A 16,535-nucleotide genomic window follows, 5' to 3' on the forward strand; every position below is an offset into this window, starting at 1 on the left:
ACGCGTATAGCTGTGAAGGTATCCGCATCCCCTCGCGGGGCTCGCTGCACTCGCCACGCTTCGGGCTCGGTGGCTCGCTGCGCTCGCCACACTATTCTATTCTCAACTCCACGCCGACGTGGATAGTGGGGGTATGAAAAGGTCGTAGGACGCGTACCGCCGCCCCTCGCGGGCTCGCTGCGCTCGCCACGCTTCGGGTTGACGTTGATAGTGGGGGTGGTGCACTATGAAAAATGGCATTTGGGGGCATTTCACTACTTTAATACACATTTCAATGCATTCTGATGCATTTCAGTGCAAAATCGGGTGCCATCGCATCGGATGCCATCGTATGGCATCCGATGCGATCGCATATGATTTTTGAGCTAAAATGGCTCAAAAATCGGTAAAACATCGTATCGCATCGATGGCATACGATGCCATGCGATGTTTTACCGATTTTTCACCATTTTTGCTCAAAAATCGGTAAAACATCGTATCGCATCATATGACATCGTATGCCACTACATATGGCATACGATGTTATCCGATGTTTTACCGATTTTTCACCATTTTTGCTCAAAAATCGGTAAAACATCGCATCGCATCGTATGACATCGTATGCCACTACATATGGCATGCGATGGCATACGATTTTTGAGCAAAAATGCTCAAAAATCGGTAAAACATCGTATCGCATCGTATGCCACTACATATGGCATACGATGCCATGCGATGGCATACGATTTTTGAGCAAAAATGCTCAAAAATCGGTAAAACATCGCATCGCATCGTATGCCATCGTATGCCACTACATATGGCATACGATGCCATACGATGGGAGCCGTGATACTCCACAAGTAACTACTATTATTATATTATACAGGGGGAGCAGCCTATGGTGTCGTGGCATTACTTTTATATTATACAGGGGTAGCAGCCTGTGGTGTCATGGCATTATTATTATACAGGGGGAGCGACCTGTGGTGTCATTATGCCATGACACCACAGGCTGCTCCCCCTGTATAATAATAATAATAATGCCATGACACCACAGGCTGCTCTCCCTGTATAATATAAAAGTAATGCCACGACACCACAGGCTGCTCCCCCTGTATAATATAATAAAAGTAATGCCATGACACATAAATTATTATACAGGGGGAGCAGCCTGTGGTGTCATGGCATTATTATTATTATATAGGGGGAATCAGCCTGTGGTGTCATGGCATTACTTTTATATTATACAGGGGGAGCAGCCTGTGGTGTCATGGCATTATTATTATTATACAGGGGGAGCAGCCTGTGGTGTCAGGGCATTATGCCCTGACACCACAGGCTGCTCCCCCTGTATAATAATAATGCCATGACACCACAGGCTGCTCCCCCTGTATAATATAAAAGTAATGCCATGACCTCAGGACACCTCAGTGAGTTTGATTCTCACTTACTGAATTTTTCCTGCTGCAGCCACAGATCAGTCCCCCGATACGTCCAGGCTCCAGCGTGCGTGCCTGCCTGCTTCCTTTCTCTGCACTGTCTGCAGACGCGTGGGTGGGAGGCGTCATTGTCATGACGTCCACACCCAGCGTCTGCAAGTGCTGGGTGATCAGAGGGAACAGGCTGCCGGCCGGGGACCTCCTCCACGTAGCTGTGGAGGCCGGCGCCATGTTTCTGTAGCCGCAGCCCGCAGACATGTTTTTAAAGACTACAGGAACATGGCCGCCGGCAGTGCAACGTAGGTAAGGCGGCCGCGGATGCGGCCACTGCCCGCAGCACTCATGCCAGAGCGGCCTGGGGGGCACATGGCACCCTGCCCCCCGGCCCAGCCCGCCCCTGGCCATTACTAATATGCCCCCACAGTGGCAGATATGCCCCCAGTGCCAGATATCATATGCCCCCACAGTGCCACACATATACCCCCAGTGCCTGATATCATATGCCCCCCCAGTGCCACACATATGCCCCCACAGTGCCACACATATGCCCCCAGTCAAGTGCCACACATATGCCCACAGTGCCACACATATGCCCCCAGTGCCAGATATGCATATGCCCCCAGTGCCACACATAAACAGTTGAAGTACAGTGAGCAACTCACTGTGTCAGGTCCTGTATCCTGTCGGGTCCTCCTCTAGTCCCCCTGCTTCTGGGGAGGGGAACGCATCTTGCGTCTCTCCTGCCCCACGTCTATCTCGCGGGCTGGCTCCTGATTGGCTGCCAGCCCGCGAGCTCTGATTGGCTGACAGCCGACTGTGTCACAGTGACACAGTAGGGGAAGGAGAGACGCGCGATGCGCTCCCCTCCCCTCTGAAGGCAAACAGCTGTGGCGGGGTGGCGGAGGCCACGCCCCCACCACTTACATATGCGCGCATGCGCAGTGCAGATATATTTGGGTATTTGTTATGGTGGTACGGGGTACCGGCAATATATCTTTTACCGGTACGCCATACCACCCCGTACCGCCATACTTGCACCCCTGGCCATCATTGATTTCTTCTCGATGGTTCAATTCCGTTGACCATCAATGACCTTCAATTGCACATGGCCGTACAACTGCAATCTCTATACGAGGACGGTATAAATGGTAGACAATGTCTAGATCGACAGTCACTTGGTCGACCACTAATGGTCAACATACCCAAGGTTGACATTGACAAAGGTCAACACATGTTTTGGTCGACATAGACATGGTCGAGTTAAATAAGGTCAACATGAGTTTTTCACAGTTTTTTGTCTATTTTAACGTACTTTATGTCGACATGTACACCGTATAAGTGTCCCTCGTCCCATCGCACTGCTCACTGCGGCCAGATGGATAGGTAAGTGGGGGGGGGGGATTGCCACTACTGTTCACTGTCGACCACTAGTGACATTGTTTACCCAGTGACCTCTCTATACAATGTCAAATTTTCATTGCCAATATTCATTGGTGAACATCCAAAGTTAAACCCATTGACGATCTCTTTATCTCTATTTAACTCCTGTTGCGTACTGGCTAAAAAAACAGAGTGCAGAAATAAGCAGATCAAGATTCAATGGTACTTGTATGTTAGTTGGGTGCCCACTAAGCTATTTGCTTCGTTTTCCGCCTCCCCTCGCCACGCTTCGGGCTCGTGGCTCGGTGGCTCGCCACACTACTGTATATAGAATCAACTCCATGCCAACATGGATAGTGGGGGTATGAGCGTACTAACTATAGTGGGTGCCCAACTAACATATAAGTAACGATTCAATAAATTTAGGCGGTCAACCCCTAGCTAAACAAGTACAAAAAAGAACAGATTTTATTTTTTATCCGGAATGGAAACAGAAACATTTGATAGAAGCAAAATGAGGAACATTGGGTTCCAAGTCATTAGCGGAACAATAAGAAAACTTGCTTAGCCGGATCATCCATTCCGCTGACACCAGGCTGACAGCACTATCCATTCACCACCTACGTGAGCAGCCACACCGAGTCTCAGTAACAGTCGTCCGCACAACAATAATCTTCTTCACCACAATAATAACACGGCAACCACCAGATTGATTGAGCCTCATAAACGACATTTTGCAAAGTGAAGAAAATACATATTTTGTATGAGCGTTATAAATGACTGTTCATTTTAAGATTATCATTAGCACAGGAATCATTAAATAGCCATTATCAAGAGTTATAAGTAGTATATGATTACAAATTAATTGAATTTGTTAGATAACATCCTGCTCAGTAATATTTTGCCCGCGCCTGTTAATATAAGTTGTTGCATCTATAATGGAAAAAAAATATTTCTTCATTATAAGAAGCCGTATTTGTGAAGTGTTCTTTTACTTACTGTTTATGACCTGGTTTATTTTATCTGCTGTTTATTAGGTGTGTTTTATATCTCTTGAGTAGGAGAAAAGAAAAGGGAAATCTTAAATTATTGTTGGCAACTTTTAGCTATCAGAAGCCAGCCAGCTTATATATAGAATACTTAGTTTAGTTACAGTAAATGAAAGATGTCCTCTGACCATGGTGCAGTGTAGGGTGGCCAATCCCGGGATCGGGATCGGCGGGATCCCGGGATTTGGCCCCCAAAACACCGGGATTTCAATCCCGGGATTGGAGTTTCCAATCCCGGGATTTCGGGATTAGACTGCGCATGCGCGCAGTCTAATGCCGGGCAGCATCTGAGCATCGCTCAGACGCTGCCCGACTTCTCCCGGCAGCACTGCGCAGCGTGACCTCTCAGCGTGAGATCAGAGGTCACGCTGCGCAGGAAGAGGTCGCGCCCGGCATTGTGATGCCGCACCGCCCGGTCAGCCAGCGCGCCCAGCCAGCATGCCTACCCGCTCGCCCGCCCAGCCAGTGTGCCTACCCAGCCAGCCAGCGCATCCACCCGCCCACCCAGCCAGTACGCACCCAGCGTCATTGACGACCCGTCCCCCCACCCAGCAACCCCTCAAAATGTAAGTGATTGTGGGGCAGTCTTTTTATTAGGAAAGCCAATCCCGGGAATCCCGGGATTGAGCATTTTTTAATCCCGAATCCCGGGATTGAAAAAATGCCCCGGGATTGGCTTCCCTAGTGCAGTGGCTTTAATAGAAATTTTGTGCTTCCCTGCCCAAAAATATTCTGGCGCCCCACCTGCCATACATTTATTATAATTTTTTACCTACATGCTTGTTGCCAGGGGTTTCAAGGTCGTTGCCGGAGGTTACATGCTCATTGCTAGGAGTTTCATGTTCGTTGCCAGGGGTTACATGCCCATTGCCAGGGGCAATATAAAAATATTCATGGGGAGATATATATATATATATATATATATTATATAGAGATGAGCGGGTCCGGTTCCCCGAGATCCAACAGATCCGAATATCGGGGATCCGGGTCAGATCCGAGCCGGCTCGGTAGTTCCCGCCTGAATTCCGGACCAATAACGAAGCCGAATGTCATCATCACGCTGTCGGATTCTCGCGGGAGCGGGATCTAATAAAAGACGCACGCGCGCCCCGCCATCTTCACTCCAATCTTGGAGAGGGAAGAGGGTGGTTGGGAAGCTCTGTGTGCTCCGTGCTGTGCTCTGTGCCATGTGTTCCGTGCTTTGCTCCGTGACCTGCCCTCACTGCCCTGTGCTGTGCTCCGTGCTGTGCTGTGCTCCGTGACCTGCCCTGTGCCCTCACTGCCCTGTGCTGTGCTGTGCTCCGTGACCTGCCCTGTGCCCTCACTGCCCTGTGTTGTAGACTTGAGAGTCAGTGACTGTTTATAGGCCTGAGCCCTGTAGTGTGATTTAACTAACTAGGTGCTGCAGTGCACTGCTCACACGCAGGGGCTGCAGTGTCCACTGTCCAGGGGCTGTCCTGTGTGATTTATTTAGCCCTAAGCCCTGTGTTGTGATTTATTTAGCCCTGAACCCTGTGTTTTTTGTGATTTAACTAACTAACTCAGTGCTGCAGTGCTCACACACAGGGGCTGCAGTGCTGCTGAGTAGTACACTGTGTACAGGGGCTGCAGTAATACAGGGTTGCCGACCCTCCCGAAATTTCCGGGAGTCTCCCGAAAATCGGGGCTCCCTCCCGGCCCCCCGGAAGGGTGGGCAACCCTCCCGCATTCAGGGGGGACCCCCGCAGTCCCCCGGATCGCGGCATTAAAATGCCGCAATCCTCGGGTCTCAGATGAGGGGGCGGAGCTAAAACGGCACAATCGCGTCATTTAGCCCCGCCCCCTCCACGGATATCACTGAATTTGCTGGTTTACCAGCATGGGGGCGGGGCTTAGTGATGTCACACTTAAGCCCCGCCCCCTGAGCGGCTACTGATTCTCTCCTCTCCGGGCTTCTCCCGGAGAGGAGAATGAGAAAGTCGGCAACCCTGCAGTAATACAAGGGGCTGTGTCCAGTGTGACGGCCTATATCTTATCCATTGTCCAGTGTCACGAGTCACTCACGACATATATCCTGTGTCCTGTCCTGTGTGACGACTGACGACATATCCTGTGTCCAGTGTGACGACATATATCCTGTGTCCAGTGTGACGACATCTATCCAGTGTCCAGTGTGACGACAATATATCCTGTGTCCAGTGTCACAAGTCACAACATATATCCTGTGTCCAGTGTGACATGTAATGTGTGCCGGCATATATCCTGTGTCCAGCGTGACATATATCCATTGTCCAGTGTGACGACATATATCCAGTGTCCAGTGTGACGACATATATCCTGTGTCCACTGTGACGACATATATCCATTGTCCAGTGTGACGACATATATCCTGTGTCCAGTGTGACATGTAACCATTGTGTGACGGCATATATCCTGTGTCCAGCGTGACATATATCCATTGTCCAGTGTGACGACATATATCCAGTGTCCAGTGTGACATATATCCATTGTCCAGTGTGACGACATATATCCATTGTCCAGTGTGACGACATATATCATGTGTCCAGTGTGACATGTAACCATTGTGTGACGACATATATCCTGTGTCCAGCGTGACATATATCCATTGTCCAGTGTGACGACATATATCCAGTGTCCAGTGTGACATATATCCATTGTCCAGTGTGACGACATATATCCTGTGTCCAGTGTGACTATATATATCCAGTGTCCAGTGTGACATCTAACCATTGTGTGACGGCATATATCCTGTGTCCAGGAGTGACATATATCCATTGTCCAGTGTGACGACATATAGCCTGTGTCCAGTGTGATGACATATATCCAGTGTCCAGTGTGACATATCCTGTGTCCAGTGTGACGACATATATCCTGTGTCCAGTGTGACAGGGGCTGTGTCCAGTGTACAGGAGCTGTGTCCAGAGGCTGTGTCCATTGTCCAGGGGCTGTGTCCAGGGTGACAGGCTGTGTCCAGTGTCCAGGGGCAGTGTCCAGGGGCAGTGTCCAGTGACCAATGGGCAGTGTCCAGTGTCCAAGGGGCTGTGTCCAGTGTCCAAGGGGCTGTGTCCAGTGTAAAGTAAGGAAAATAAATAAAAGTAATAAATAAAATAAAAACACATTTTTGGAGGATGATGGAGGAGGAAATAGTGGGAGATCAGCAACCTGATAGAAGTGCTGAAGCTGCTACCACCAGTCATGACAAGGCCGATACCTCTTTGTATTTTTTGCTCTTTGGAGCATTTCTCTTTTTTTGGGATAGTTTATTAAACTGCCACCCTGTCTGCCCCTGCAGTGCGGCTCTGCTTCCAAGATGTGCCAGGTTGGAAGTGTAAGGTCCACATGTACAGTATGTGATGCCCACTGCTGTCGCTTAGCTCAGTCATCCAGCTACCACGGTATACCCTTTTGGCCCAACTACATTAAATGAAAACAATTTTGTAAGCTGTGAAGTGATCAAAATTGACTAGAAATGAGTGGAAACTAATGTTATTGAGGTAAATAATACTTTAGGGGCAAAAACAGGCCCAAATTCTGTTATTTAAGCCATTTTTAGCATTTTTTCATAAAAATCCAGATCCAAAACCAAAACCAAAACCCACAAGGGTGGTTTTGCCAAACCAATCCAGATCCAAAACATGAAAGGAGATCCAGATCCAAAACCAAAACAAAAAAAAAGTGGCCGCCGCACATCTCTAATATCATATAATACTTCCGGGAGGCCATATACGCTACCCAGCAGGACCTCTAGCATCTGTCTCCTCCAAGGAGGCAGACATTTTTGAAGGGACATTTTCAACAGATTCCATATGGACAGCCAGCCCCCATGAAATCTGCAGAGACCGTCCACCCCCTACAGTGCCGGCTCCCCCAAGCCACTGCTTGGGCTGCAGTGCCAATGATACGCCACTGTCCTGAGGTTTTGGTTGTGTATTCATCTTCGTGTTTTGGTTTTGCAAAACCACCCTCTTGTATTTTAGATTGGTCTTTGGTTTTTATTTAAAAACGAGCGACAATCATGTAATTTGGGCCTGTTTTTGTTCCTTTAGTATTATTTACCTTTAAAAACATTCAGTTTTTAGTCGTTTCCAGTTGATTGTGACCACCTCACAGCTCACAGCATTGTGGGTAATTCAGACCCGATCGCATAACCACAAATTAGAATGATGGAAAATTATCGATTGCACATGCGTACAGCCCGTAATATGCTTGTGCAAGGCCATCCTGTGATAAAAGCCTGCTAAGTTTTTTCATCGCTAGCCTTTCGTAAGGTGATTGACAGGTAGGCATCTGAGAATTCTTGGCCTTGCGATCAGGTCTAAATTACCCCCGTTTTTGAGGGAGGATAGAAATAGGGAAATTCATCCACCTACTGTATGTTCCTTTTAACGCTTGTTCAGAATCCTTGTCTACTGTGTTAATATTTTTCTTCAGCCCTTGTCAGGAATCCTTGGCTATAAACACTGCTCTTCAACCCTTGTCAGGAGTCCTTGGCTTTTGTATTAATGTTGTATTGCTTTCTGGTTAAGAACATATTGCAAAATTGTAATGTAGTTGATTAACAACCAATAAAATAGTTTGCTTAAGCAAAAAAAAAGGCCATCCCCAATGCCCACAATTATACAGCTCATTATGAAAAGAAAAGTGGTGCAATTTGGTAGTTCTTGCTTAGGCATCAGGGAGAAGGCATTAAAGTGCATTGCACAACAAAAATTGCAGGAAATTATTATTTAATAACAGGCGTGACCGTCCTAAGACCTTTGATATTGATTCTGGACTGCAAGTTTGTTGATGCTAGTTACCGTGCGAGAACCAGTATTTCTTGGTAATTGGAACTCCAGAATTGAACAGAATAGCTATTAAGCGGAACCACCAGAATTTAACTGGAATAGCTGGTTAACTAAAGCACCGGAATTGAACAACAATAGGAAGAAGGCTGGAGCAACAGGATTGAACAGAAATACAGTATCTGATCATTTGGAGCACCTGCATTGGACCAGAATAGTTATTTAGCTAGAAAACCGGGATTGAATCATAATAGTTTATAAACTAAGGCACCGGGATTGAAATGGAATAGCTGTTAAACTGGAACACTGGGATTGAACCAGACTAGATGGAATGCCTAAGTAGTGGGATTGAATTGGAATATCTAGAACACTGGAGCACCGAGATTGAACTGGAATAGCTGATAACCTAGAGCACCGGAATTTGTTTGGAATAGCTGATAAAATGGAACACCAGAATAGCAGAGTCAAGAGCGCTGCTGATGGGAACTACATGATTAGGTTTAGGCTCCTAGAAGGGGAGGGGGGTAAGGCTGGGAGATGGAAAAGTTAGGTGGCGGGGTACTTTAGTTAGGAATAGGCACAAGTGGGCAGGATTAGGCTGCTGTGAAAGGTGGTTAGTGTTATGCCTTGGGGGGAGGGAGGGTTAGGGGATGGTTTAGGGAAAGTAAGTATACCTACCTGACCCCTATTGGGATTTCCTCCATTGGGATGATGTGTTGGTGTATACTGCATCCCCACAGCTGGTCATCCTACAGTATTTACAATATATATTTATCGAAAGGCCCAGACTATGTGTTTGCTAATGGTTAGTAATGCCTCTGTAGTGACTAGCCACACCTCCTCAAGGATACCGGTCTCGCCCCTACACATGGGCCGTTACCACTGCATTCCCCCATGCACCCTTCAGGCACTGGTTAAACAATGACAGTAGGCAAGACTAATATACAGCTAAGCGTGTAGCTTTCTTGTGTGACTTGGAGCTAATATTTTTAATATGTATGTAGAATTAAATCTTGATAAACACTAACATATTTTATGACGCATTTATGACAGCCATTTGTACAAGTTAAATGTTCTCCTTTTGCGATAATTTAACAATATGCAAATCAGCAGAGGATTATGTACGAATATTGACTGAACAAAGCCTTCTTCAAGTCCGCAAGTCATTTGTAACCATTTTAATCATTCAATTAATCGCTGAAGTTGACAAAATAGAACTCTCAGTGCAGAGGTACATTAATCAACTCTATACCGAGAAAAGATATTCTGGGTAAACAAAGCGATAAAGCAGGAAACACTTACTGTAGATTTCTAAGCGTTTCTTTGCCTAATACGCCAGTCTGAAGATAAAGTAAAAACTTATCTCTATCATAAAATAAAATGTTTTCAAAAATACTTAGAAGAAAAATAATATTTTTTTTCTTCCATTCCAATGGGATTTACCTAAGAGATGGGGACAGTAGCAGGAGAAAACATAAAACTACTACGTAATCTTCAAAAATTATATATATATATATATATATATATATATATATATATGTATATATCTATCTATATATATCATAATATATGAATAACATAAATAACAAGAGACACCGAGACTCAACCTCTAATGGTCAATGTTTTCTCAAAGACTAGTATAGTAAATAACTTGGGCTGATGGTCCAGGACCAAATCATATTATTTATGGTCAATATGACAGGCAAAACCAGTGCTGGTGACCATCAGTCATAACATATGTGGACAAACAGAAGCAAATCCTGTCCTTCACCACATAATTGACCCTAAGGACGACATATAAACATAAATTAATTCATTTAATATTTGTTTCCCAATAAGAACCGTTTAGTCTAAAGGTACGTTCACACTGGGTGATACAATGAATGATATCGCTCATTTTGGCCCTTCTGAATGATATTGTTCATTATATCGCCTAGTTTTTGCCCCTCCAGTGGCCCCGTCATCTGTGAATGAACAGATGCGGGAGGGCATCATTAATAAGGGCCACCCCCCCCGCGGTCGCTCCCCATGTTGACATTGATGACACCACCCAGCCGGATCCCCGGGATCGCCTAGTACGTATGGGCGTTAAGGGTGTCTTAAAAAACTTTTGATGCTCTAGGGTGCCGTGATTGAAAAAAGTTTTGGAACCACTGAGGTAAAACACACAGTCCTAAAACTAGAAACTAGATAAATTAAAGCTTGTAAGTTGTTAATTTTTAGCCGAAGACCTTCAGGAAACTACTACGGAGACATACAGCGCGCTGTAAATTACACGGCACATTTTTAAAAAAGTGTTACTTTCTAATTTATAAAATGTTTAAAAAGCAAGAAGACACACAAGGCGCGTGAATTTGCAAGAAATATTGTGCTTTTTGGGCAGGCATTTTTATTGCTTAATTAATATGAAAATTATTCTCAGCCTTTTCTCAGCAATGTGTCCCCATAAAAATGAAAAATGACTTGTTGGGATTATTAGGCTGCACAAATGAAATCATCTCTGGAAGAAAAGCTTTTACATATTATAAAGGCGAAAGGAGAAAACTATCCGTCTGGCAGGTGGGAATGTGAACGTAGAGGCGTATTTCTCTAACTTGTTTTTGTTTCATTTTTTATTATTATATATGATTATGGCTTCTCCACTAAATTGGGATAGAATTTCTGCAAACAGTACAGTTACCCTAAGCTTCAAATAGACCATTATTACAATTCTTATCGGGAGAGCTGCCCATTGCAGAACTAATAACATGTAAAAGTACATATTGTGATTCGTGTTGTCGCAGTAAGGGGTGGTATGTACTGCAAATGGTTGCAAGATCCCTCCCAAATTACCAGCCAGTCAGCCTTGAATACCCAACACGGGTCACCCTAACCTAACCCTTACACCCCGCAGCCTACCCCTTACCCCCCACAGCCTAACCGTTACCCTCCCCACTAGTGTCTAACTGTTACCCCCGTGACTCACTGCCTAAACCTAACCCCCCAGACATATAGATAGTGGCAGGTGCTCAATTAGTTTAGTAATACCATTCAGGTGCATGGAAGGAGGGGTAATACTGAGTAAGTAGAAATCCATGGTTTCCCCCAGCTCACTGAATGGTATTAGTAACCAGTCTAGAACTCTACGTGATAATAGAATTCAGAGATATTGGTAACATATATTTGTGCAAATTATGTGCCCTCAAGCAGTCGTCAAGGCTTCACTGTATATTGGGGGTCCCTAGCGCTATATCTAGGTGAAAGGTGGCACCCCCCCCCCAAAAAAAAAAAAAAAACCAGCATACAGTAAGCTAGAAAGCTCAGAGCAGCACCGCAGTGATAGGAAGCTAAAGCTATATATATATATATATATATATATATATATATATATAAATATATATACACACACATATATATATATATATATATATATATATATATATATATATATATATATATATATAGAGAGAGAGAGGGGGGTTGGCGGCACTCGGAAATAAAGAGCAGACCACACGGGTTTACCAACGTTTCTGTGCCTTGATAAAAGTGCCAGATTGGCACAGAAACGTTGGTATACCCGTGTGGTCTGCTCTTTATTTCCGAGTGCCGCCAACCCCCCTCTACATATCTGGCACCCAGCCAAGGCATAGCCAGGAGGGCACCGGATTGTTTAGCTCCTTTTTATACCCAACATTGAATACTTTTTGGAGTGCCTCCTCACGTCCTTCTATATATATATATATATATATATATACATATATATATATATATATATATATATATATATAGTGAGAGAGAAAATAATAATAATAATAATAATAATGAAATTTAATTCAAATATTAAAGAAATAGTGTTAGTGAGAAAAAAAAATAGTGCAACGTGTTAATAGAATGTAAAGGTGCCACACTAGAGCCACCAAGCCAGACTAATCCAGGGGCACCGCACCCCACACCACAGTTACCCTAAATTGCGTCTACGATTAGCCAGCAAGCAGCCTTATGATAATGGTTTAAATATATCCAAACAAAGAGCTACCTACCTTGGAGCAACCCCATAATACTCCCTAACCCCCCACCTGAACCAACTGACTCAGAACCTGCCCTACGTGTCTTGGAATAATGGTGTCCGAAATCATGTGCATCCTGGTTATGGGGTACCACAGTTGGTGGGATGGGGTTTTCTGTAACATCACTAAATGTCCAAGGAATTCTTCTGTGATATATTTAACTTGTTCATGCAAAAGTGGATATAAAGGGGTGTTATTGAGTTGTATTTGGCAGAGTGACATTGACTGGGTGGCAGTGGGGTAGCAATGGGGTGACAACAAGGCATGTACACAGTGTTGCCCACTTGTAAACCTAATATTGGACACATAAGGGGTGGTCTACTCTACTCTAACCCACCCCACAACTCAACCCCGGTACCCCTACTTTGCCAGATGTGAAGATAAGAAGCTGTAGGCAGGGATCCCATCAAGGGAGGAATGCTGGGACTCCAGACCTGGACAAAACTGGGGCCTGGGACAGGAGACAATCAAAGTTCACAATTCCCTTGAAGCAATGTAGAGCTATAGTAGTGCTGCGAACACTGGGGGTCTCACCAAGCACGCCAGGGATTTGAGAAGGGAAAGGGGGGCCTTGTCTATTTTGTCAGTACCAAGCCCCACAATTGCTGATGGCAGCGCTGGCAGTATAACAACCAACACTTTACAGCTCAGAGAGATGAGAGACGGTTTTCTGACATCAGGGTTACTAAGGGCCTGATTCTGCTTCACTCGCAAAAGCAATTTCTCTCTCTAACGGACAAAACCATGCTGCACTGAAGATGGGGCAGATGTAACATGTGCAGAGAGGGTTAGATTTAGGTGAGTTATTTTGTTTCTGTGCAGGGTCAATACTGGCTGCTTTATTTTTACACTGCAATCTAGATCTTATAACTCTCCCTGCACATGTTACATCTGCCCCTTCTGCAGTGCAGCATGGTTTTGTCCATTAGAGAGAGAATTTTCTTTTGAGAGTGAACCAGAATCAGGCCTATATGTAGTGGGCCAGCTTATTTTAGCACATTATCAGGTGTATAACATTTTGATCACAGCCGATGATCACATATAGAATTGATCAAAGGGCTGCTTTTTTTTAATAGAAAATGGACAAAACCATGCTGCGCTGCAAGTGGGGCAGATGTAACTTGAGCCACTCAAATCAAAGCACCTGTACAGATGGGGTGACAGGAGCCTTGTGCTGAGCGATCTGTGCAGACCAGAGTTCTCTGGTGTGAACGCTGGTGATATGAATTGATTTTTGACTGCATGCAGTCAAAATCTAGTCAGGCGATGCCGATTCCCTATGTTGTGTACACACAGGCCCTTATTCAGATCTGACCGTAGTACAAATTTGTTCTCAAAATGGACAAAACCATGTGCACTGCAGCTGGCAAGGGCGTAACTACCATAGGTACAGGGGGTGCAGCTGCTATGGGGCCCAGAGCTGAGAGGGGCCCACTTTGCCTGTCAAAGTATCATGTGCTATATACATTTTTTAGCATTAGGTGATGAATAGGGGCCCTTACAAACATTTGCTATGGGGCCCACATGAATCTAGTTAAGCCACTGGCAGGTGGGCTAGATGTACAGCCATCCTTGGCCGGCGCTCGCCAGATCCCTTGTGCTGGTGAGCGCCGGTGATAGAGATTGGGACGCGCGAGGGGGGGGGGGGGGGGGGGCGGTGAGGGGGACCAGCGGGGGAGGCGTCGGGGACCAGCGGCAGGCTCTGTTTGCCAAGGGGCACGCGAGCGTCTCGTGCGCGCGCGCCCCTGGCGGTAGCCGGCCGCTGGCGGGGCTGGAGATAAAATGGCCAGCCAATGCAAAGTTAAAGCTGGCTCCATCTGCAACGTATGCAGAGAGAGTTAGATTTGGTTGGGTTGTGTTGAAACTGAAATCTAAATGGCAGTGCAAAAATAATGCAGCCAGTATTTGCCCTGCACAGAAACAAAATAACTAACACAAATCTAACTCTCTCTATACATGTTACATCTGCCCCACCTGCAGTGCACATGGTTTTGCCCATTTTGTGAACAAATTTGTACTGCGATCAGATCTGAATAAGGGCCGCAGGGGGATGTGTGCTTACTTTCTAAGCGATCTGGTCAGATCGCTTAGAAATAGCATGGAAATCGCCCAGTGTATATGGTAATTAACTCCCTCTGCACCTGTTACATCTGCCCCACCTGCAGCGCAACATGATACTGTCCATTTGCTAACAAAGCAGCCCTGCCGTCACGTCCATGGTTATATATATATGAAGCTGATCTTATACAGAGCACATAATACACCCCTGACAGACATTTTCCTCCTCAATCGCACGCTGGCTGCTAAGTCACATTTTCCCTTTTTGCATATGACCATTTAATTAAACATATTTTGCAGCCTTGAGCTGTAGATTTTGTGCTGTTGTTTAATAGCCTCAATAAAAAGAAAAAAGCCTTTATGTAGGCAGCTAATTTGCTATTTACTTAGTGAGACTGACTGCCAAAACAGATGGCATCGCAATGCTTTTTGGCTGCAAATACTCGCCCATCTTTTATTGTTCTTCCTGAACTTCTGTCACTGGGCATGGAGATCAGCGGATAAACATACACAGCTTCGCGTGCTGATCCCCGGTGCCGACGAACCGCCGTGCGTTACAACACTCAGCAAATAATTTATGACAGTTTTACGCAGAGCAAATATTAATCAGTTATCACCAAGGGCGAAAAGCAAAAGGATAAAATAAATATTAGCGCCATTAATGATTTAAGTCAGCGTCGATAGTAATTACAGAAAGCCCTCATTTCAGAAGCCGGAATCAGGCTGTAAATGAAATACATGTGCGTTTTTGCACGTGCGATGTGGTGCGCGCTCCTACGCAATCACTTCGCACATCACAGAAAGTCTGTGCAGCCCATGCTTTTAGGGGTGTGGATCAGTTGGTCACCAGCAAGTTGTTAGACAGTCATTAGGTCGACACCATTAGGTTGACATGCCTTTAGGTCGACATGCATGAAGGTCAACATAAGTTAGGTCGACAGTCAAACGGTCGACAGTCAAAAGGTCGACAATTGGGTTTTTTAACTGTTTTTTTGACCCGAATGTCGACACAGTCGACATGGACACAGGCTAAAGTGCACCACGTCACCTCGCTGCGCTCGGCACACTTTTTTATTCTCCCATCACGCCCTAGTGGAGGGTAGGGGATGAAATACCGCCTGTCGTCACATATCAGCTCAAAAACACAGTGAAAAACCCCATGCCGACCTTCCTGCATGTCGACCCAATGACTGGTGACCCAATGACCCTATCCCACTTTTAGTACTAGATTGCATTGTATCTAGTACATAAAGCATGGTCAGGGCAGCCGAGAGGCATGCCGAACTCCGGTAAAATTCTGGGGGCATGGCCTAAGTGTGGGGGTGTGAGCACCTCCCGCACTTAGGCCACGCCCCCAAAATGTTTAGAGGAGGGTGAAAGAAAACTCTAAAAACTGTAATCTCAGCAGCAGCAGCACACACCTACAGCATGTGCTATGCTGACAGCAGGCTCAGCATGACCTCTCACGCTGTCAGTGAGACACTCATGCTGAGCCTGCTGTCAGCACAGCACATGCTGTAGAAGTGTGTGCTGCTGTTGCTACCCAGGAGGGATGGAGGGGGAAGGGAGGGGTCGGACCAGGGGGCCCCTCCAGCAGAGGGGGGGACCAGGGGGCCCCTCTGGAGGGGTTGGACCCTGAGGGGCCCCTCTAGCAAGCCTGGGCCCGGGTAATTAGTACCCTCTCCCCCCCTTCTCGGCTGCCCTGATGGTGCTGTAGCACATTGTATGCTTTTTGTACTAGATACAATGCAATCTAGTACTAAAAGCACGGAGTTCATCGCACCTTGTATGAGCACCTCA

The sequence above is a fragment of the Crinia signifera genome, chromosome 12 (assembly GCF_055691185.1).
Source record: "Crinia signifera chromosome 12, ASM5569118v1, whole genome shotgun sequence".
Classification (NCBI taxonomy): Eukaryota; Metazoa; Chordata; class Amphibia; order Anura; family Myobatrachidae; genus Crinia; species Crinia signifera.